Source organism: Dasypus novemcinctus, chromosome 27 (assembly GCF_030445035.2).
Source record: "Dasypus novemcinctus isolate mDasNov1 chromosome 27, mDasNov1.1.hap2, whole genome shotgun sequence".
In the NCBI taxonomy this organism is placed as follows: Eukaryota; Metazoa; Chordata; class Mammalia; order Cingulata; family Dasypodidae; genus Dasypus; species Dasypus novemcinctus.
In genome coordinates, this window is record NC_080699.1 from 11,725,037 (window position 1) to 11,748,532 (window position 23,496).

At 39.1% G+C, this 23,496-nt stretch overlaps 1 protein-coding gene across 9 annotated transcripts in view; it reads left to right on the top strand.

Moving 5' to 3' along the window:
* The window catches only part of GRIA4 (glutamate ionotropic receptor AMPA type subunit 4), a 386,269-nt gene that overhangs the window by 246,399 nt on the left and 116,374 nt on the right, over positions 1-23,496 (top strand). The window lies entirely within an intron of this gene.

Here is a 23,496-nt window from a genome sequence, read left to right on the forward strand (position 1 = left end):
GCCCAGATAGGACAAGACCTTCGTCCTTCTATTTGAAGTAAGGGGGGAAGCGGACTTGGCCCAGTGGTTAGGGCGTCCGCCTACCACATGGGAGGTCCGCGGTTCAAACCCTGGGCCTCCTTGACCCGTGTGGAGCTGGCCCATGTGCAGTGCTGATGTGCGCAAGGAGTGCCGTGCCACACAGGGGTGTCCCCCGCATAGGGGAGCCCCACGCACAAGGAGTGCGCCCTGCAAGGAGAGCCGCCCAGCATGAACGAAAGTGCAGCCTGCCCAGGAATGGTGCCACACACACGGAGAGCTGACACACAAGATGATGCAACAAAAAGAGACACAGATTACCGTGCCGCTGATAAGGATAGAAGCGGACACAAAAGAACACACAACGAATGGATACAGAGAGCAGAAAATGGGAGGGGGGATAAATAAATAAATCTTTAATAAATAATAAATAAAGTGAGGGGGTGCGTTCTTCTGTGGGGCTTATGGAATCAGCCCGCTAGTACAGTCACACACCTTACACGCTCAAGGATCCCGGGTCCATGCTGGACTGCAGAGTCCTGGTTTGGGCCCTGCAGCACCATCTAGGGACTAGGCTAAAAGACGCAGAAGCCCCCTGGCTTTGGTAGCCATGCATCTGCCTGAGCACTTCCTCTCAAGTCAAGTGAGAGAACTACTGGCCTGTAGGTGTTGTCTCTCTCCTGGGGACAGGCGGGTGACCACACATCCCCTGAAGCTGGGCCACTCCATGAAGCTGACACTTGGGCTCCTAGTTCTTTTAGGAACTCCCCTGACTCTTGCCACAGGCTTTTCCCTGCACGACCTCTGAGAATTCGGTGTCCCTGTCCTCATTCAGACCAACATAGCCCTCGCCCTGTTCCCATCCACATACAGCCTGTTCAAACTGCCTCTACTGCCATGGCTACCTTCCTTTCTGATAGCATTGACATATCTTCTATGGCAGCTTCTACTACCGTAAGAAAATTGAAAGGAAATATTGAACTTGCAAAGTAGTGTATCTGCAGCTCTTGAGTTACATTTACTACTTTGTAATTTGCATGGACGTTAACTATACAAATCATTTTTGCTACTCTGAAGTAGGATTCCAGCCTCTCCTGATATGATGTGACCTATTCATGGACAAAGACCAGTTTTATTCCTCTTTGCATGTCTCAAACACTGATAGAAATGCACTTAATAAATATTTGATGAAAGAATGAGCATGAGATGAACAAGATTCTCCCCATTACCATTCCTATTCTGATGATGACTTCCTTTCCTGCCCGCCCCCCTCTTTTTAGATTATTTAACCCCTGTCTCGTTTTATTTGGCCATAAAATGGAAAAGCTGTTACTCTTCCCTGAAAAAGTAGCATATTGTATTGTGGGACACTGTATTGAAATCTTATATAAGCACAACCAATAATATTGAGAATTAATGGAATAAAGATTGAAAATAAATTACACAATCATATTTCTAGTGTACTAACAATGATTGAGACTTAATTTCTATATTCAGATTCACCACTTGTGAAATTAAAATAATCATACCTCTCTTCAAACACTACATTCAGAGGTTCATAAGGATAAGTAGTTGGGTATAAACAAATATTCTATGCTATCATTTGTTCCTGAAAGGCTGTTTTAAAAATAGCAAGTATTAAAATCTAGTAAAAAACAATGGAAATTGTCTTTCTGATATATTCAAACTTCACTAATATATAAAATAGGCATAATCAGAATTATAGAATTTTTCTATCAGAAACAGCATTTTCTGTAGATCAAGCATATTCAGTTCCATGCTGTTGACCAGAAGTTGTGAGAAAATAGAATTCCTTAAGGGTCTTCTATTATACATATAGCAGTTTTTATAATTAGCATAATTATCATCTTATAAAGAAATATTTCTCAAGTGTATATAACCAGAATATTATAATTGCCATAATCATTATTATCAAAATGTTTCTCAAGTATATTTTTAAATAGAGCCAACCTTTGCTGTTATTTCATTAATGTTTTCTTATAACCTTCAATTTATGAGTAGGTGAAGATAAACTTTAGCCTACCTTATCCACATTTTTTGCAAATACTGAATTAGTTGAATCCACAGTAACTAGGTTTTTCTAGCTTGTATTTGTTACTATTACCAGAATGAAAATTGTGTTTTTAAAATAGTTTAATACTTGACAGATCATTATAGATAAAATTTATTAGATTTCAAACAATTCTTATTTGCTTTGAATAATAGATTAAAGTCCCTGAAGACTTTCAGTCATTTTTCAGGCAATTTTCTATTTATAAATTGATCAAAAGTTTTTCTGGCATTATAAACTCATGGACATAACCTTTTCTCATTGATGCTATTTAAAATATTCGATAACCAGTCTACTACCCATGACAAAATGGGCTGTGTTATTTGGCAACAAAACATATTTGTTCTTCCATACTGGATGTACCACTAATTTTTTTTTTTTTTAAAGATTTATTTATTTATTTAATTTCCCCCCCTCCCCTGGTTGTCTGTTCTTGGTGTCTATTTGCTGCGTCTTGTTTCTTTGTCCGCTTCTGTTGTCAGCGGCTCGGGAAGTGTGGGCGGCGCCATTCCTGGGCAGGCTGCTCTTTCTTTTCACGCTGGGCGGCTTTCCTCACGGGCGCACGCGTGGGGCTCCCCCACGCGGGGGACACCCTTGCGTGGCACTGCACTCCTTGCGTGCATCAGCACTGCACATGGCCAGTTCCACACGGGTCAAAAGTACATTATTTTTGTTTAAAATTCCAAGACTTCCCTCAAAACTGACAGCATAACTCATAGGAACTTAATAAGTATAATATGACGGAAGAACCTGAAATGATTTCTTTTGACAGGAATCTCCAAATATATCTGCAGCGTGTGTGCTGCGTTTTAGAATTCCTTATTGGGACAGCATAGGGCACCCTGATGTGCTGTAAAATATCAGCAAAAAAGGTGCCATGTGCCTATATACCTAGAAGATTTCAGCCATGCAATTTCTGTATTATATCTTCAATTTCTCCAAAATTGCTTCAGAGTGACCCTCCAATAATTGCAGCATTCCTTCTTGCAGTTTAAGTTTTAATATCAAGAAGTACAAATATCTCAGCCACTGAAAACATGGTAAAGAACTCTGTCTTTGTTAGAAAACTGCAGTGTTAAAAAGAAATTGGAATCTGCACTGCTCCTCCATGTACATCTTCCTATGGTCTCATAAATTGTCCCTTTTCATCTATTTTAACCAAGAAGTTTTGACCTTTCCTTACCTTTCTAGACCTTATCGTAATCAGCCATGCAAAAGCCACAAAATATATTCTAGACCTTCATGACTTATGGAGAGGTTTTAAATAGAGGCAAAGGAGTGGCTATATGAAAATGTTTGCTTCTTTATTAAGAGGACCTACAAATTCGAATTTCATTTCAAACTTCTTCCATAAACTTCCTGTTTACTCCATGATGAAATTCAGATTTTTAACATTTATATTTTTCATGGTTTCTCTTTAAGCCCCATTGCTTTACAGAATGATTTCTCACTGTTAAAATTAAATAAGAGGTGATACAGAAGAATATTCTCAAGAAAAATTCATAAATGTTTTAAAATCATTTTTCACTCTTTTTCTAAACCTAATAGCCTAAGCCCTTGGTTTTGTCCTTCGGGGGCTGAGTTTAGACGGACACACTGTTCTCTCCAGAGCCTTGGGAGCAGAGGCTGCCTACTCTGCCTGTGGATGGCGAGGGCTAATTCGCGCTGTGTGTGGCTCTGCAGGGCAGCGCTGGGGTTTCTAATGGGCCCACCTTCCAGAGTGGGCAGGGAGTGAAGTCCAGGCAGTGTAGACAGTGTTCTGAGAAGCTCATGTTAATCTATTTGAGGAAATGTTCTTTATTCTAAAATTTTGCCTTTTCTACTCTTTTAGAATTAAAATACATTCTTTCATAAAGTTATGCTGCTGGAGATGGTCACTGTTAGGGTGTTTGTGTGTTTTTTTAATCATTCTCATCCCTGTCAAAACAAGTCATTTCATGTTACATGGACATAACGTGAAAAGTTGGCAAATCCAAGCGGGTGCCTCCAGTTTTGTGGTTGTCTTCCAAAGACCAGAGAGTCCTTGGGACTGAAATCACAGACAGGTCGCACTCCAGTCCTGGATGTGCAGTCCACAGACCTGAGCACAGTGTCCATTCTCTCCCTAAGAAGCTGGAGACGAGCTGGAAGAGAGGCCCAATGCTGACCACTGTGATGCCATAGCTGTGGGGACACCAGCTGCTGCACACAGGCATGCAGTCACTCTTCACCAAGAGCCTGCTGTGCACTGATAAGCACTGGATGAGGCACTGGGGAGGTCAGTCTTAACTTTTTCAAAAATAGTGTTCTTAGGGGAACAGATGTAGCTCAAGTTGTTGAGCTCCCGCCTCCCACATGGGGGGGTCCCAGGTTCAGTTCCTGGTGCCTCCCGAAAAAAAAACAGAAATGAACAAGTAAAACAAACGGAAAAATCAACTCAAGGAAGCTGATGTGGCTCAATGGTTGAGCACTGGCTTCCCAAATAGGAGGTCCTGGGTTCAATCTCTGGCCCCAGGTACTTAAAAAAAATAAGGTCTCTCAGAGAAGGTCTCATTGAGAAGTTATCAATTGAATGGAATTTGAAAGAGGTGAGGGGCCATGTGACTTTCTGGGGAAATGAATCCAAGCATTCTGTGCCAGTTTCCAGGTCTTTCTACCTGCTGATACATTACCTGTCCGCGTGCTTAAGCAGTCATGAGACAGTCACATAGTGCTCAGCCCACACCCCCTTGGTTTGTTCCAAAGGTGCAGCAGGTGCTTATTTTAACGGGGAAATGAAAAAGCAAAAGCAGCAAAATACTCAATAAAGATGACTCTTTCCCCAAAGCATAAAGGAAAGTGGATTTTCAGATCTGCTGAGGCTAGTACCAGGCAATCATTGCAGGGTTTAAAACTTCTTAATGCAAATCGGTTTCTAGGCAGAAAATGATGCTACAAGAAAAGAGAACTGAACTTTTGGATAATCTGTAAGTGCCGTTTTAAAGGATTTATTTTAATCGAAATGAAATTGGCATATTCTTATTTTGCTACTTTTCTTCTTTTGCTCTACTCTCCCCAAAGCTAATGGAGACTTGAATCCTCATGAAAACTTCACTTCCTCTCAGGCTTTGTCCTGTCCATATTTCTAGAGCTGTTCTCCCAAGAATTAGGACAATGCCTTCTGAGCCATGAGAAGGGATTATTTAGATTTTGCTCTGCGGCCACCTAGCTCCGCCCTTAGCAGCTCTCTGACTTGGGCAGGCCATGGAAGCACTCTGGCATAGCCTTTGTGTCCATATCAGGAGTTTGAATTGTCACTATGATTCCTCCTTGCCTTGCTATAAAATGCTTTAATTAGACATGAATTAAGAATTAGAAGTGGTGACATTTACATCCCTATACTACCCTTCAGCCACAATGTCATTTATAAACCAGCTATATTAGTTATACTCACTATAATGTGTTACCAACAACTCTATCCATTTCCACACTTATACAGTCAAGCTAATTAAAAATTTAACATACATTAAGCACCAGTTCACCTTCTTAGCCTTCATCCTATCTCCTTTAGTAGTAGCCTATACTCTAGGTTTCAACTCTATGTATTTATTCTTCGTATTTAGTTCATATTAGCAAGATCATACAATATTTGTCCTTTTGTGTCTGGCTTATTTCATTGGCATGGTGTCTGCAAGGTTCATCCATGTTATGATATGTGTCCCATTTTCATTTCTTCTTGCAGCGTATGTATACACCACATTTTGTTTGTCTATTCACCCTTTGACGGGCACTTGGGCTGTTTCCATCTCTTGGCAATTGTGAATAAAGTCACTATGCACACACAAAAAATTTTTTTAATTAAAAAAAAAGAATTAGAAGTGGGATTTGCTTGCCTAAGAGGGTTATTTGGTCTTTTCATAATCGTATAAAAACTATTATTATGTTTGTTTATTGATATGTTTATTTGTCATCCATCTCAAATTGATTTGAAAAATTTTAAACATAATATACAATAAACATTCAATATATAATGTATTAGAGCCTATGTTTGAATACTCTCATATATCTAAAAATTAGTTTGGCTTTTCAGGAATAGAATCTAATAAATCCTTCCACCTGTTCATCTAAATGCATCACCCTTTTCAACATTTTCACAAATCAAGAAAGTCTGAATTGCCTTCCATTGGAATTCCAATGCAATTCCAATAACCTTTGTCTTAACATGCTGAAAATGCTGAGGCTCCAGCATTCTCTGACCGCAAACATTAGATCCCAATTCCTGGCCCCCAACTCTTGACACCTCATAGAATTTCTAATAATGCCATAAGTTTCTGAGATAACAAAATGCAGTGCAAAATGGAAGGATCACGTGCAATTCCTAACATCAAAGGATAATGACTTTGGGCCAAATAAGAAAAGCAAACTGGAGCAGAGACCCAGAAATTGCCTGATGTGCAAGACCTCTTCACAGATAACGCTGGCATACTCTGGGCTTTCACACTACCTCTTTCATTGGTCACTTTTTTGATCAATGTTTTTGCCTGCTTTCACTGCAACATAAAAGGAACCTGAAGATATTAAGCTGATTGTGGGCAAACATTGTGCCTTACTCATCTCTGTTCTTCCCAGGACCTAGTCTGATAACTGGCTTATACATCTTGGTTTTCCTGGCACAGTCCCGGTTTATACCTGATAGCCTGGACTAACGATTATGTCCCTTTTACTCTTAAAATTGTCTCAGTTTGTATGATAAGTTGTACAGTCACCAAACTTATAATAAACAGAGTAAAATATTGAGCTAGAAATGTAATAGAATGCACATGATCTCTCTTTCTAATACCTATAAAATGACCAATTTGGTCTGAATGAGTTTGAGATACAGGTCACCTTCAGCCATGCTTGAAAAGATTTCATATTATTCTGTGAACAAATAGTCTATTATTAAACATGCCAAATAGCTTTCTTTTTTATTCTTCTCCTCTGACCTCATCATGTTCTAAAAGCTTCTTCAAATGGAATATTAAGACCTAGTAGATTATGAATTTCAGTGAGAACTATGTTTTACAAGTGTGTATCATAGACCCTAAATGCCCTTGCAGGGAATAAAAAGAAAATTAATGAATTGGAGAGCAATTGTAAAGCAGGACCTTTTGCAGTAAGAACAAACTATGCAGTAGCTGCTTCTAATAAGGTAACTAGCCCACCATAGCATACGTAGTCTTTGTACACTTCTAATGTTCATATTACTGGGAAAATATGTTAAGAATATACATGTTTCTCCAAAGAGCTTAGAAGTTAAACTATTTCATAGAATATTTTCCATTATCTAGCATATTTTTAAAAAGAATAAACCCAATGGTACTATCCAGAGTCTACTGCTATTTCTACTCCTGCTGCTCTCTAGAATCTATCATTGCTGCTGCTACTGCCACTACAAATCATCCTACCCCTGCTACCATGTGTGTACATACACAGACATCTATATTTAGGTGAATGCGTACATCTGTTAGTTCAGAAAAGGCAATAAATAGATCATAGCATGGTCTAGTATAGCACATAGGGGATAAAGTTGGATTGCATGTCTACATACTAGCTATGTGACCTTGGTCAGTGTTTTGGTTATCTATTGCTATTAAAAATTCACCCCAAAATTTAATGACTTTAAGCAAAAACCAGCATTTTATTATTACCTTACATGGTTCTGGAGGTTGACTGGTTTCAGCTAGGCAACTCTCACTCAGGGATCCCTCAAGCAATTTGTAGTCAGGGGATGGCTGGGAGTAGACTGATCTCAGAGCCTCTCACACAGATGTCTGTTGGTTGATTGTAGCTGTCAGTTGGAACTTTACCTGGGGTGGTCAGTGAATCACTTACATGTGGTCTCTGCACTGGCTGCTTGGGCTTCCTCCTAGCTGCTTGAGCTCCCTAAGAGCATGGCAGCTGGGCTCCAAAAGCAAGCATCTCAGGAGGACAAAGGAAAGCTGTGCACATTTATGAACTACCTTGAAAGTCATCGGCATGAGTTTCTCAGTAGGCACTGCCCCAGTTGGATTTGAGAGGAGGAAACTTTTACCCCCACATTGAATGGGAGGAGTGCCAATGTCACACCGTAAGAAGAGCATGTGGAAAGGGAGATCTCATTGCAGCTACTTTGGAAAACACAATCTGCCACCAAATGAATCCTGTTTCTTCATTTGAAAAATGTGGATACAAATATCTATATCATAGATGTTTTGTTTTGTTTGATGATTAAGCGAGAAAAATCCTTGTGAAATCTTCACACTTAACTGTGTACAGTAAGTACTCAGTAAATAATAACCGTGATTCATTAAATTCCTTCTTAGAGGATCACAAAGGTTTCATTTGTCAAAACAAGAAAGAAAATTAATTGATAATTAACTATACATAATGAGTTTATGAAAAGAATTATAAGATTATGTTCCTGATGTGACAGTATTTGAATATCTGGGGAACTGACCTAAACTCTTTGGTATATATGGTATTTCTTTGTTCATAATTCTAAAAATTAGAACATTTGTACTGAGACTTTGAAAAACAAAGTCCATTTTTAAATTACCGATTCTTTCCATTTCCATTGCATGAAAATTGTTTTGTTAACACCTATAGTTAGTTTGGAAGAAGAAAGAAACAAGATACTGACTAAAGTAACTTCATGAAAGTATTTACTTATATAGTCATATCTAGACTTTTTGAGAAATGGATCTGAGATGGCATTATAATATATATATCATGTAATACATATACATTACATGCATATACATCTATGTTGTACACACATGAATATACATATAATTTCACATCCACATACCACAGACATATGTATGGACATATACAAATATCAGTATATATGTGCTACACATGTTTATGTATATTAAACATGTTTTTTTTTAAGAAATAGAAGTCAAAGCCAAGGAAAAGAAGGAAAGGAAGAAAACAAATATGCAAAATAAGGACTAACACAATCATGATTAAATAGCACATTTACTCTGAACTCCTTGGCAACCATGGGGATAAAGGAAACGTATTTAAATGAAAATGATTCAACTGTCATTACTGCAAAAATTACTGAGTATACCAGTTCTTTAAGAAGGATCATCCTAGTGATGAAGTTGTAAAAGAAAGGTAAATGTGAGCTCTTATGTCGGAGACACTGAGTAAAGAAAGTTTTTCTTTAAAGAGGTTTACAACAAAAACAAACTAAGTATTGTTACTTATTGAAAAAACCCTCAATAAAAGTTGACAGTACAACATTGTCGCATAGCTTGTGTAACCAGTTCTGTAGGTGAGGCTGAGCTGGTGCATCTAGTAATCCATTTTGGCAAAGTTATAGTGTAAAATATGTAAGCAACTCAAGGGAAATATATTCCATGGACTAATCTCTTTTTCTTTATCAGCCTTTTGGCTAATTCAAGGCTATATTTAATGAGGGCTATATTTATTTTTTTACTGCTGACTGAGTCAGCATCCTTAAGTTTTGAGAATCAGATAATCAGGTAGCAGAGTAAGATACTTTATTCTGAATGCTGCAAAGCTTACATAAATGTATCTTCATCTCCCCATGGAAAAAGTTACTGACATGCAGAGATAGAACTTTTCCCATAAAGTTGTTTTGGATTGTAAGGTCAAACATTTCTATGATTACTTGATTGTAACTCCCATATCCTATATTATTTGAGGGAAATATTTGGATCTGGAAAACTTTAATAACAGGCATTAACCATGCCCTATTTGAGCCATTGAAAATCACCATTAGGGAAGTGGACTTGGCCCGATGGATAGGAAGGTCCACGGTTCAAACCCCAGGCCTCCTTGACCCATGTGGAGCTGGCCCACGCGCAGTGCTGATGCGTGCAGGGAATGCCCTGCCAAGCAGGGGTGTCCCCCGCGTAGGGGAGCCCCACACGCAAGGACTGCACCCCGTAAGGAGAGCCGCCCAGCTCAAAAGAAAGTGCAGCCTGTCCAGGAATGGTGCCGCACACATGGAGAGCTGACACAGCAAGATGACGCAGCAAAAAGAAACACAGATTCCCGGTGCTGCTGCTAAGGATAAAAGTAGTCACAGAAAAACATGCAACGAATGGACACAGAGAGCAGACAACTTGGGGGGGGGGGGGGGGAGGGAAGGGAGAGAAATAAATAAAAAATTAAATCTTAAAAAAAAAAAAGAAAATTACCATTAAATGAGCCTATGGAATATCTGGTAAGGGTATTGTAGTTATAGGGTGTGCCTGGTGATCTGGAAAAAGTACTTCACGTTATTTAATTAGTTGACTTGCTGGATGGAATTTTATAGAATTAACCAATTTAATATTCAATAATGTCTACTAAAAACAATAATTTTAATTTTGACATGTTTTTGTGCCAAGTAAGCCATTTTTGTGGCAAAAGTTGGAAGACAAAAAACCTTTGTCATTTCAGACTACTTCTGGTGCATGAAAATTATATATCATTAGCATAATGGAGAATACTTATCATTTATTATAGAAAGGCATTTGTCTAAAATATGAAATACAAGATCATTAAAGTGCAACCCAAAAATAAAGAGGGTTAGAATGCCTGCACTTTTTTTTTTAGTGTTTCTTGAGATTATAAATTATTGTGTCAGCTCTTTCCTAATCCTTTCAGGAATATTAAAATGTAGTTTATATCGAAGTTATGATATATGAGGATAAAGGATTAGATCATAGGCTTTTCTATCTGCAGGGAGAAAAGTGATAGCTCAGTGAAAGTCACAAAACGTCTAATGCTATTTTGGGAATTCACATTAAAGTGAGAGATAAAACAGAATCAATAGAGTGATTATTCTCATAAACCCTCTTTGACCAAACATGTACTCTTTGAACTCAAAGCATCTTCAGTCAGTTTCTGTATTAGAATCCTGGTAGGAAACAAATGGGACCCTCAAAGTGGGTATTTAAGGGGGTGTTTAATAACTGAACTGTCTAAAAGGTGGAGGTGGAGTTTTGGGACACCCACAAGGGAAGGGATGGTGGAGTATCCCAGAGCTAGCAAGAGCAGGAATGGGCAACGGGGGAGTATGGTTGCCAGAACCCAGCAAGAGCAGCTGTGTGGAGAAGACTGCCCCGCAGGACGATGGCCTTTGGTGGAGGGATAGGCCACCAGCATGGAACTGGCAAGAACCAGGAAACAAAATATCCTGACCTCACGCTTCTCCTGCCCCTTGATATGTTGCTCATGCCTTCCTTTCACCAACTCACCTAGAAGCGAAAGAGCACAGCTGCATGCCATCCTGTCAGCCTCAACCACTCTCAGGGCAGGGCGGGGTGGAGAAAAGAAGCGGCGCCAGGTGAGAAATACCCAGCACAGTTCTAAGAAGAAGCCTAGCATAAATTCTGAGTGGACATAAACAGCAAAATAGTAAGTCTATAGTTTTGAGTATGCACAAATTTCCCTCTTGTAAAATGATAGCTGATGGGGCATTGATTGGAGGCGTTAATTTGGCAGTGATGGTGGAATATCTATTGAAACAGATTGTCAGAAGCAGCACAGCCAAAGTATTTTTCAGGGTGAGGCGAGGGATCGAATGAGGGAAGGCCAGTGTACAAGGCGCAGATAAGGAAAGTGCAAATCTCTGTAAATTTGGAGGCAGCTGTCCTAAAACTGTTAAGAAGGATAAACAGGACTTCACACAGCAGATGTGTTCTCTCCTTTTGCAATCTTGACTACCGAAAATATACTGAGGCATCAAATCAATATAGAAAACACTGCATTCATCATTAGCTCTAATAACCAATCCTGGAATTTCCCACTGGAATTTATTGCTCTTGATATTTTTAACAAAGTTTCTGAAAGCATTTGAACCTAAAAAATAACTCAGTATTTTTTCCTGTGTTCTGTATGTCTTACTGCCTTACTAAACTGGTCAGTTTAGAGTGATAATACCAATGTTTTCCCAAATATGGGACAAAACAACTGATTTTACTTGTGAATATTCATTGACATACAATACAGAATACTTTCTATATTCCCTCTCTCAAAAAGCGTTGAAGAAATTGTCTCAAATATTCATTACGTTACTTACAAGAGCAAAAACTGAAACCATCTGAATAGGGAAACAAGTAAGCTAGGGAAAGGTATCCTACTAATACTAACCTTAAAAATGGTGCTTATGGAATATCCCTGTCTACATAAAATAACATGACTTTAAAATGCTGTTTGACCTAAAGTAAGGGGGAAATGGAAAGGAGAAATGAGTTTATATGGCTACGAGTTTCTAAAAAAGAGTCTGGAGGCTGGCAGAAGGATTGCCCTCATGCACAACTGAGCAGAGTCAGAGAGACAGATAAAGCAGATGCAACCCCCAGATATTGGTTCCTTTGAGGGCTAAAGAGACCCATGGGAGTTATGGTCATGGCCGATGGGGTTAACTACCAGGTCAGCTGGCCCCTCTTTGGAAATGGTGTTTATGTGTGATGAATCTGGACTCAGATGGGATCTTCCTTCATAAGACTTTCATGCTAATGTGCTGGAGGTGCAGTTAATGTTGGGGTTTAAGATATACTTAGGGGATTTGAATCTCTGGACTGACAATGTGATAGCCAGGTCCTGAGCCTCAACAGACTCCAGCACCTACAATCTGATTTATTGGACTTACCACACTCAGCTAAGATGGAGCTGAAGAAGGACAACCACCACACCATGGAGCCTAGAGTGATTACAACTGAAAGTGGGAGGATTGCATCCAGCATCCATGTGGAATCTGAGCCTCCTCATGACATAGAGATGCAATGGACACAACCAATCCAATGTCCACATAGAAGAGGTGGCATTCGATTGGGAAAAGTGGACATGGTGGCTGATGGGTATGGGGAAAGGCAGGAAGAGATGAGAGGTGGAGGCGTCTTTGGGACATGGAGATGCCCTGGATGGCGCTTCAGAGGCAATCACTGGACATTGTAAATCCTCACAGGGCCCACTGGATGGAATGGAGGAGAGTATGGGCCATGATGGGGACCATTGACTATGAGGTGCAGAGGTGCCCAAAGATGTACTTACCAAATCCAATGGATGTGTCATGATGATGGGAATGAGTGTTGCTGGGGGGGGGAGAGGTGGGGTGGGGGGGTGGGGTTGAATGGGACCTCACATATATATTTTTAATGTAATATTATTACAAAGTCAATAAAAATAAAAAAAAAATAAAAAAAATAAATAAAATGTAAAAAAAAAAAAAAGGTGCTTATGAAGTTTTTAATAGCATGGATAAATATTTTATGGAAGAAAGTGTTTCATATGATATTGGCATTCATGTTGGAAAAAAGAGCTGGAAGGAAACAGCAAATATAAATAGATATCTTTTGATGGTAGATATATAGTTGATTTTTATTTTTTTATTTTACATGTATTTTTTACATATAATATGAATGAATGCTTTTTAAAAATAGGAAACCGGTTACATAAATATTGATACCTTAAGAAATCCACAGAAACCTTTAAAGGTTATTTAGGTGTCAGAAGGGTGCTTGTAATTTACAAAACTCTTCTTTACTTCTAGATATTGGCATTATAGATATGCATGGGTCAACACCGGGTCATGCAGAAGAAGTGAGTAAACTGGAAAGGTGTCCTGATTTGAGCAAGCTCTTTTTGGAAATGTCCTGACTGGCCTCTGGGACCCTGTTAAGTGATCTAGGAGGTGTTTTGATCATCCCCTCAGGGCTGATGTGCAAGAAAGAGCCGAGGCACTGCCTGGGGTGGCAGAGAAGTAATCCCTTCTCAGGTGTTAACCTGCTGGCACCTCTAATTGCACGTTAAGACCAAAGTTAGAGTCTTTTGAAGCCCAAGGAAGACAAACAGGAAACAGGAACATTTATTTTATATGGTTCCAATTGTCAAATAGCACTTTTGGTTTGATCTTTAAGTTGTAGATATTCTTTCTTTTATTTGGGAGTCTGATTTAGTCAGATATGTAAATATTAAGTGATTTATTACAGAAATTGGCTTATATTGACTGTGGGGATCCAAATTCTGTAGGCCAGGCCACAAGTTGGGAACACTGATGAAGATTTTGATGAATTCCCCAAGAGAAGCTGCTTGACTGAAAGAAAGATGGAAGTACTTCCTTTAAATTGCTGAAATCCTCTGTTCTCCACTTAAGTCCCTTAATTGATTGGATGAGGAGACTTCTCTCACTGATAAAGACAGTCATCTTTGTTGATTATAGATGTAAACAGCCATAGATGCAATGAACTAATTATTTAAATCCATAAAATATCCTCACAATAATAATGAGGCTAGTTCTTGCTTTACCAAACAACTGGACACCATAACCTAGCCAAGTTGACACTTGAAATTAACCATCACATTCCACCCCAGGTCCACTTGGAACCCACACAGATCTCCATAAACCACATTTAATCTTTAAGTAAAAACAATTACAGTCCTATCATCTAACATAATTCAAGTGTTCTGTGGACAACCAGGTACTACCCTTTTCCCTAGAAGAGGATGAACATAACTGGACACTTAAAAATTTCACTGAGGCAAAAAGACCCTGAAGCTTTGTTAGATTTATCTTCTACTGTCAACCCAAAAGCCTTGCCAATAAGTCTAAAGTAGTTGCTACTTTTTGCTCATTAGCTCCAATTAACATGATAGTACCAATATGATGGACCAGTGTGATTTTCTGTGGGAGGGAGAGACGATCAAGATCCCTAAGAACTAGATTATGATTTAGGATTGGAGAGTTAGTAAACACATGAGATAGGACATGACAGTGTACTGCTGGCCTTGCCAGGTGGAAAAAAAAACTGTTTCTGGTGCTCCATACTAACAGGACTCAAAAGAATTTTCCTGCTCAATAGCTACATACCAGGTATCAGGGGATATGTGGTATCAAGCAATGATACCACATCTGGAACAGCAGCTGCCATTAGAGTCACTTCCTGGTTATGTTTATGATAATCCACTGTCATTCTCCAAGATCCATCTCTTTTCTGCTCAGGCCAAAGAAGAGAATTGAATTGATATGATGGGAATCACCACCCCTGCATCCTTCAAGTCCTTGATGCTAGCACTAATTTCTGAAATCCTTCCAGGAATGCAGTATTTCTTTTGATTTATCATTGTGCTAAGTAGAGGCAGATCTCCTCAGCCTTTCTTACCATAATAGCCCTCACTCTGCAAGTCAGGGAATCAATGTGAGGATTCTGCCAGTTGCTGAGTATGTCTGTTCCAATTATACTTTCTGGAAGTAAGAAAAGAGCCAAAGAATTGGTCCAGGGACCCACTGGACCCACTGTGAGTTGGAATTGAGCTAAAACCCCGTTCATCACCTGACCTGCATAAGCCCTTACTCTGACTGGTAGACCACAGTGATGGTTTGAGTCTCCTGGAATTAATGTCAATGTCACTTCTGAGCCAGTATCTAATAATCCCCAAAATGTCTGATCATTTCCTTTTCCTCAGTGCAAAATCACCCTGGTTAAAAAAAATTTTTTTAATTTAAAAAAAAGGTCGTAAGGCCCCCTGAAGAAGGCTAGGAGGAAGACTGACAGTATTGATTATGGCAGTATAGCAGGGTCCATCCCAAGGGGACCTGGCCTTCTGTTCATTCAAGGGGCTCTGGGTCTGTATACTGTTTCAAGTCTGGGAATTGACTGAAGGACCATGACTCTCTGCTTTTTTTGTAATTCACATTAAATTTTTGTTCAGTTGCCCTAGAACTCTTTTGCTTACTCTTATCAAGTAAGAATTTAATAGACTGCCCAACTATTTTACTTCTAGGTACCCCATGATCAACTAGCCAACACCGCAGGTCTCTGCAAGTCAAACTATTCTGATACCTACTTTGCTGCCTAATATGATAGCCACATCCACACTGTCTTTGGCAGTTAAGTGCTGCCACTTGTCTCCTGCCAACCTGGTACCTGATCATTCCCATTGTATTTAAGGATTCATGTTCAGTGGCAACAGTGCCCACAGAAATCTCTGACCTACGAAGAAGACAAATTTATTTATTATTATTATTTATTTATTATTCATGTCCTGGTGCAAGGTGTGTCCTCTGGACATTACTGGGTTGGGTGAGCAGGTCTTACATGATAAATCCATTCAGACATACCAGTCTCTCTACACCTTGGTATCCCCCCATTTACATTATACCAGGGCAGTTCTGGCATTTCAACTTCAGGTAATGCTTCAGCCTACTACCTGAACAAACCATCAGGGTCGTTTCCAACCCTTTAACCTACAACACTGCACGTGGAGTCTCTGCTTGGTGGACCCATATCAATAAATTCAGCCTGATCCAACATTATGTTCCTTCTACCTTGAACTTGTGTCTTTAATATACATTCCCATGATTTATGTCTGTATAAACAGGAAAAGTGCTGCAGTTCTTTCACAGAATAGCTCCCCTCCTCATGGACTATTATCTGTACCCCTCACATCGTAGGACCGGTTGGGACTTCAGTCTAGTTATAGGTCTGAAAGAAAAAGGGGGGTGGGTGGGCAGTGGGAGTAATTAGGAGTACCTTATAAGCCACCTACCTCGGGTCATTCCATTGCAGTTTCATCTGATGAAATTGGTTTAATCTCTTCAGACCGAGGTGTGAGGTCTGTTTCCTTGGGGGAGGCAGTTACAGGCTTAGCAGGCAAAGCAGGGTTAGTCACTATGTGGAGACCAGATGGCCGAGTCCTCAGAGCAGACTGGAGGTCAGGTGGCTGGGTCCTCAGGGCAGACCTTTATCATGTTTATCTGGCAAAGAAGATTCATTAGAATCTGGCATTTCAGTGTCCCCACCATCATCATTATAAGCCCATATGTCCCCACTCTAATTTTCAGGATCCCATTCCTATCCCATCAGTGCCCTCACTTTAACAGCAGATACCTTGCAATGTTGGGAATTCAATTAATACTGTAATTCAGCCACACACACAATGGGATACTGGGTCTAGTTTTCAGAAATCTCAAGTCTGCAGGTACAAGAAATAAGAGCTTCTTTTAGGCACACATAGAAACTTTCATATCCTTCCCAGCTTGAGCTGGGAATTGGAATCCTTGAGCTCATCCCTCTCTTTAATAACTGTATCCAGCGTATTTAGAAAGAAGCTACCTGGTTAAGGTGTCAAATTCACTGTCACTCAGAGCCTTACCTCTCATAAGCATTGAATAGCAGTATCTAATGATGCTATTTTGCTTATCTCTATTGCCAGTCCATGCTATGGGCTGTCAGTGCCATCTCCATTGTTGGAAATAGAGTCATTCGTGTCTTAGAATCTAATCAGGTTAGAGAATCAATTCCAAAATCCCCAGAACCAACAGTAAAATCTCATCCTTTAGAATCAGTTTCTCAAGAACCACTTTTAGTACCAAAATCTGTATTAGTCAGGGTTAAGCAAAGAAACAAAACTAACAGTATATATATATATATATATATATATATATATATATGAAGAGCTTTATCACAGAATCTGATTTATACACCATGGGGATTGGCAAGTCCAAATTCTGTGGGGCAGGCCACAAGTTGGGAACTCCAATGAAGAGTTCAATGAATTCCCTAGGAGAAGCTAACTGGCTGAGGTTGAGGTAGAAGTTCTTCTGTCTGACTGCTGAAATATCACTTCTCCCTTAAAATGCTTCAACTGATTGAATAAGAGACTTCTCTCATTGATAAAGGCAGTCTCCTTTATTGATCATAGATGTAATCAGCCGTAGATGCAATTAACTTAGTGTTGCTTTAAATCCATGAAATACCCTCACAATAACAATTAAGGCAGTGCTTACTTGGCCAACCAACTGGACACCATAACCTAGCTACGTTGGCACATGAAATTAACCATCACGAACCTTTAAAAATTTTAGACTGATGCTTGAATTTGAAGACCTAAAGTAAAGACAAAAGGAAAATAAAGAAAGGAGAAATTCATTCCATTTTATGTCCCAATTTTAAATGTTTTTGAAAGGAATCTTGCTGGAAAGAGAACACTGCAGTACTATTGGATTTCTACTTATAAAAACTAAAGTTCTATATTGTAATTTAGTCATGATATGTTATCCATTAAAAACAAGGAAGGTTTATAACATTGTAACCTGCTTTTAATGCTCATCAAGTTATCAAAAAACACTGATTTTAATTGAATGATATATTTTTTAAATTTTTTATTGTTATTTATTTTTTAATTTATCCACACTGCCCCCAAGATGGTCCTTTTGTCTGTCTGCTCCTTGTTTGCCCAGGACCTCCCACATGGGAGGCGAGTATGCAACAGCCTGAGCCACATCTGCTCCCTGTGGGCTGTGGGGTCTGCTGGTTTGTGGCATCTGCTCATTGCTGCAGGGTGTGGGCCTTGCACTCTCATTGCTGTGGAGCACGGTGTCTAGCTCTCACTGCAGTGGGTTGTGGCGTCTAGCTGGTTGCAGCAGGTACAGGCATCTGCTTATCTTTAGGAGGCGCTGGGACCCAAACCCAGGACCTCCCATGTGGTAAGTGGATGCCCAACGGGTTGAGCCACATTCGCTTCCCAATGATTTGTTTTTAAAGATTTATTTTAGAGGAGGGTGGGGGGTATATAGGGACCTCATATTTTTTGAATGTAATATTAAAAAACTAAATAAAGACAAAAAAATTTTTAAAAAATTTTAATTTAAAAAGAGATTTATTTTACTTATTCTCCACACACACACACATTGTTTGCATTCGCTTTTTCCTGTGTCCATTTGGTGTGTACTCTGAGTCTGCTCGTCTTCTCTTTAGGAGACACTGGGAACCAAATCTGGGACCTACCATGTGGGAGAGAGGCACTCAATCACTTGAGCCACCTCAGCTCCCTGGTTTGTTGTGTCTCTCATTGTCTTTCCTCTTTGTGTCTCTTTGTTGTGTCATCTTATTGCATCACATCACTGCACCTGCCCATCATGCCAGCTTGCCTTCTCCAGGAGGCACTGGGAACTGAACCCAGACCTTGCACATGGTAGGCAGAAGCCCAATCACGTGAGCCACATCTGCTTCCCTCAATGATATTTTTTTTTTAATTTTTAAATGATAGTGCTGTAGAAAAAAAAGGGAAATAAACAATATTAAATTATTGTACCCTATGTAATGACACACTGTTAACATTAAGGATGATTATGTAGTTCTATATTTATTGAAGTGGAAAGATACCCGTTATTTTTTTTTAAAGCATGTGTATAAGAAAGATACTTAGCCAGAATATATTATCCATACGGTCTTACTGGTTGTTCACCATTCAGATACTTCGGGACTCAGATTGGTCAGTAGCCTTTAGTTTGCTCTTTGAAAGGTGCTCTCACGACTCCAGTTGCTGAGGCGCCTTCCACGGGGCTATGCGCCCATCCAGGACCTCCACACAAAACAAGGGCCCCCCAGACACCTCCCAGTGCCCTGCCTTTCCACTGACCAGTGCCACACCTGTTGTTAGATATTTTGAATATCACCCCTATATGTACAATAAATCTCACTTTGTATAAAATATATGTAAATAACCTAAGTATAGCTAGATGACAGAAAATGAGAGAAGAGAAGAAAAGAGGAAGGGAGAGAGAGAGAGAGAACACGTTACATTTGGGTCCTCATATTTTATGGGTGATATTAATTTTTAGGTTCTGTTCTTCAGATACTGGTTTTGCCACCGAATTCTTTAGTGGCATCTGTTATTTCCTCTCCCTAAGACTCAATCCCCTTATCTGCAGAATGAGAGTTTGACTCTTCCAACTTTAAAATAATGTGATTGTTAAACACGAATAACAATTCTAAGCCACCTTCGGAAAGTACTCAGTCGCCTTCCATAATCTTAAATTATTTTTCAGTCGGGGGGTACATTTGCAAATATGCCTTCTCATTCTCTAATCTGGGCCAGTGTGACCAGCAGGTTACATGGGGTAGCATCACATCAAATAGTTGTTTCATACAATGACTTTAGCATTTTACCGCTTGTCTTTTTTGAATCCAAACAAAAAAGGAAACCGCATTGGCTAGATTTGTATTCATACTCTCTGGTAAAAGGATCCACGTCAATTAATTAGAAGAGTCAAGTTTTTCCTCATTCTGCATTTTAAAAGGAATTTTTCATGAGTTTCTTTTACATTACATGCATTATTAATTTGTAAAATGCCTCCTTCTGAGCTAAGTAAGTAAAAACAAGATAAAGATTCATATCTGAAAATTAGATCCTTGGTGAAAAGTATATTCCTTTTACCACCTTTCCAAATAACAATTGTTGAGCTGGAATTTTGACAGGAACCAGAGACAGTGATGTGGTGGGAGAAAAAAAACTGATGTAGGAATCAGGAAACTTCTGTTTTAGTTGCTACCTTACCCAGCACCTAAATTTTTGGTAATTTTACCTAGGCATTCATTTCCTAAAAATCTCTGAGTTACAAGCAGTCAATAAGACATTCCCAATTGGAAAGAGAGTCTATATGCTTTAAGTAAAATATGTACAGGTGGCAAAGCTAATACTCTGTTTCAGAGCTCAAACACTGGAGGGCAGATGTAGTTTAGTGGTTGCATGCCTGCTTCCCATGTACAAGGTCCTGGGTTCAATCCCTGATACCTCCTAAAAAAAAAAAAAAAAAACAGCTTAGGAGCACAATGTGTGTGTTCACCTGGATACAAAACCATCTAGCATCTGCAATAAAGTCAATCCAAGGAGAAAACTAAAATCCTTTTGAATTCTAGAATTCTTCGATTTTACAAAAACTTTTTGCTTTTTAAATTGCCCTGAAATAGCTCTTTTGGAGAGCTGATCTACAGAACTTGCTAGAATAATCAAACATGAAAGAGGAATTGGAAAAAACAATCAATGATTAAAGAAAATAACTGTTTTTGGAGGTGTCACCAGTGAATACTCGTAACTCTAAGTGTCTATCTGCAAATGGACATGTTTTCAGAAATGGGCTATGATGTATTTTCAAAAACAAACAGCACTTAAATCTGTTCAGAACAGAGACAATAGGTGAAATCAAGTATTATAATGATATTAGTAATGCATTATGAGTCTTTAGGAACTATTTGGGAATTAAAATAGAGAATATGGTTCAAATTTTGCATTTTAAAAATCACATGAGAAAGCAAGATATAATAAATTTATGAAATAATATATGGAATGCTTTATAAGATAGTACCTAAGGGAATAAAAATGAAATTCCTTAGCACAATTTGATAGTAATTTAAGAGTTTCGTCAAAATGAACCTTGATAACTTTATTGAAACTTTTTAAAGATTTATTTAATTTATTTATTTCTCCACACATCCCCTCCCCACACCCTACTCCCCATTGTCTGTGCTCCTTGTCTGCGCTCTGTGTACTCATCTTCTTTTTAGGAGGCATTGAACCTGGGAACTCCCATATGGGAGGGAGACACCTAATCACTTGAGCCACTTCTGCTTGTTGCGTCTCTCATTGTGTTTCTTCATTGCGTCATCTTGTTGCATTAGTTCACCATGCCAGCCCATCACATTAGCTCGCTGTCTTGCTTGTCTTCTTTTGGAGGCACTAAGAACCAAACCCAGGACCTACCATGCGCTAGGCGGGCACCCAACTGTCTGAGCCACATCCATCTCCCTGATAACTTTATTGAATTTTAACGCAAGGTGTCAGAGGTTCATGCCTAGTATAGATTGTTGATTCAGAAAGCTAACAGACCTTGACATTAACAAATTGTGAATATTTGGTTAAAAAAAAAGATATAGCTTGGTCTGACTTTTTCATCTTGATAATACAGCCTTGGCTCAAATTTCTTTCAATTATAAAATTATAACCAGAGGTTTTATATCCACAGTAATGTTTTTTATTGGAGAAATTGTGACTTTACAGAACAATCATGCATGAAATACAGGACCCCCATATATCACTATAATAAATATATCCACTATAATTTTCAGGCAAAATTTTCTAATTGAAAATCCAAGTTCTTTGAGGTTTTAATATCTTAATATCTAGTCAGAAAACTCTTCTCCATTAACTCCTGCAGCAGTGGAAGCCATTCCACACTGTGATTTGAGTTTAATTTATGAAATAGTCCTGTGGGTTTTTTGTGACTCTTGCTAGAGAAAAAGAGCTTGGGCAAGCATAGAGATAGATCTAAATAGTAATTCCAGAGCTTTTGACCAAAGTTGACCTAAATCTGCTTTTTAATCTTTGATGCCCTTTGAGAAAGATGGCAGTGGTGACATGTCCTGGGCCCCGCAGCGGGGGTATCATTAATGTCCTGACCACAGGGCCGCCTTCACAGGCTACGCTGTGGAAAGAAACTCTGTTATTACAGGCTTTGCAGCCTTGCACCCTTCTTCCCAGATCTGCCCGAGACTGTGGCGGGGGAGGAGGCAGCATCCCCTCCCCGGGACCTCGAGTGGAAGCCACAAGCTCTCCTCCCCGGGAAGGGCAGAATCCACAGCACTCCCTGGAAACCTCCGCAGTACCCAGGAGTGTGTCACAGAGATATTTCTGGATCAAAAATGAATCCTTAACAGGGGAGTAAAATTAATCCAAACAGAATAGAATTAGGTTTCCATTGTATTATAGGCTCTATCATAGGGGAGAATAAAAAAACAGACACTAATGTCACATAGAATGAGATTCTGCCAATTAATAGCCAGGTGATCTTAGCCAAGTACTTAACTTTTCTATCATCAGTATATTTTTAATAAAATGAAGGCAATAAAACTACCACCATGCCCATAAAGCACTTAATACAATATCTACTATGGATTGGGCATGTCTTCAATAATTGTTATTTTTATTACTATCTTTTTTATTATTATTAGGCTTGGTCAAATTGGAGAGGAGTATATAAAGAGGGCAAGATTTTTACACTTGTCATTCAGTCTAACTAACCCTTTTTGAACTTATTATTTCCCCTCAAGTGGGAAGGGGACCTAGGGGAACAAAAATGACTAAGAACTAATCTCAAGGAGAACTAGACAAATAAACTGGCAATTACAGTTGTTATAATTTAACATCCTTGGTGTCAGAAATTGTGCCTCACTGTGTACCTATAACTTTCAAAAGTAGCATAGAGTGCTTACTGATCAAACTCATGAATTCGGGATGATGTGAGCTGCAATTATTGTACAAACAGTTTGATAGGGAAATATAAAGAAAAATATTTTTTAAAATGAGAACATCAGAGAATAATTCTAAGCATGAAACTGAAGCTAAGCTTAAAGAAAGAATGGAAGTTACAAGTGAGTGCAGTGAATAAGGGTTTTCTTAGCACAGGAAGTAGCCATTGCAAAGCACTAGGACAAGAAAGAACATCATTAATTCAGAGAATGACCAATCACTGAGGATGACTCTGGTCATGCATGCCTGAGATGAGAGGGTTTGGTTTGGGTAGAAAAGCACCCTTCCCTCCATCCCCCCTAATCTTTTCTTTCTCTTTCTCTTTCTTTAATCTTCTTTAGAACATTCACCACCTTTGGTCATGATGCTATTAATGT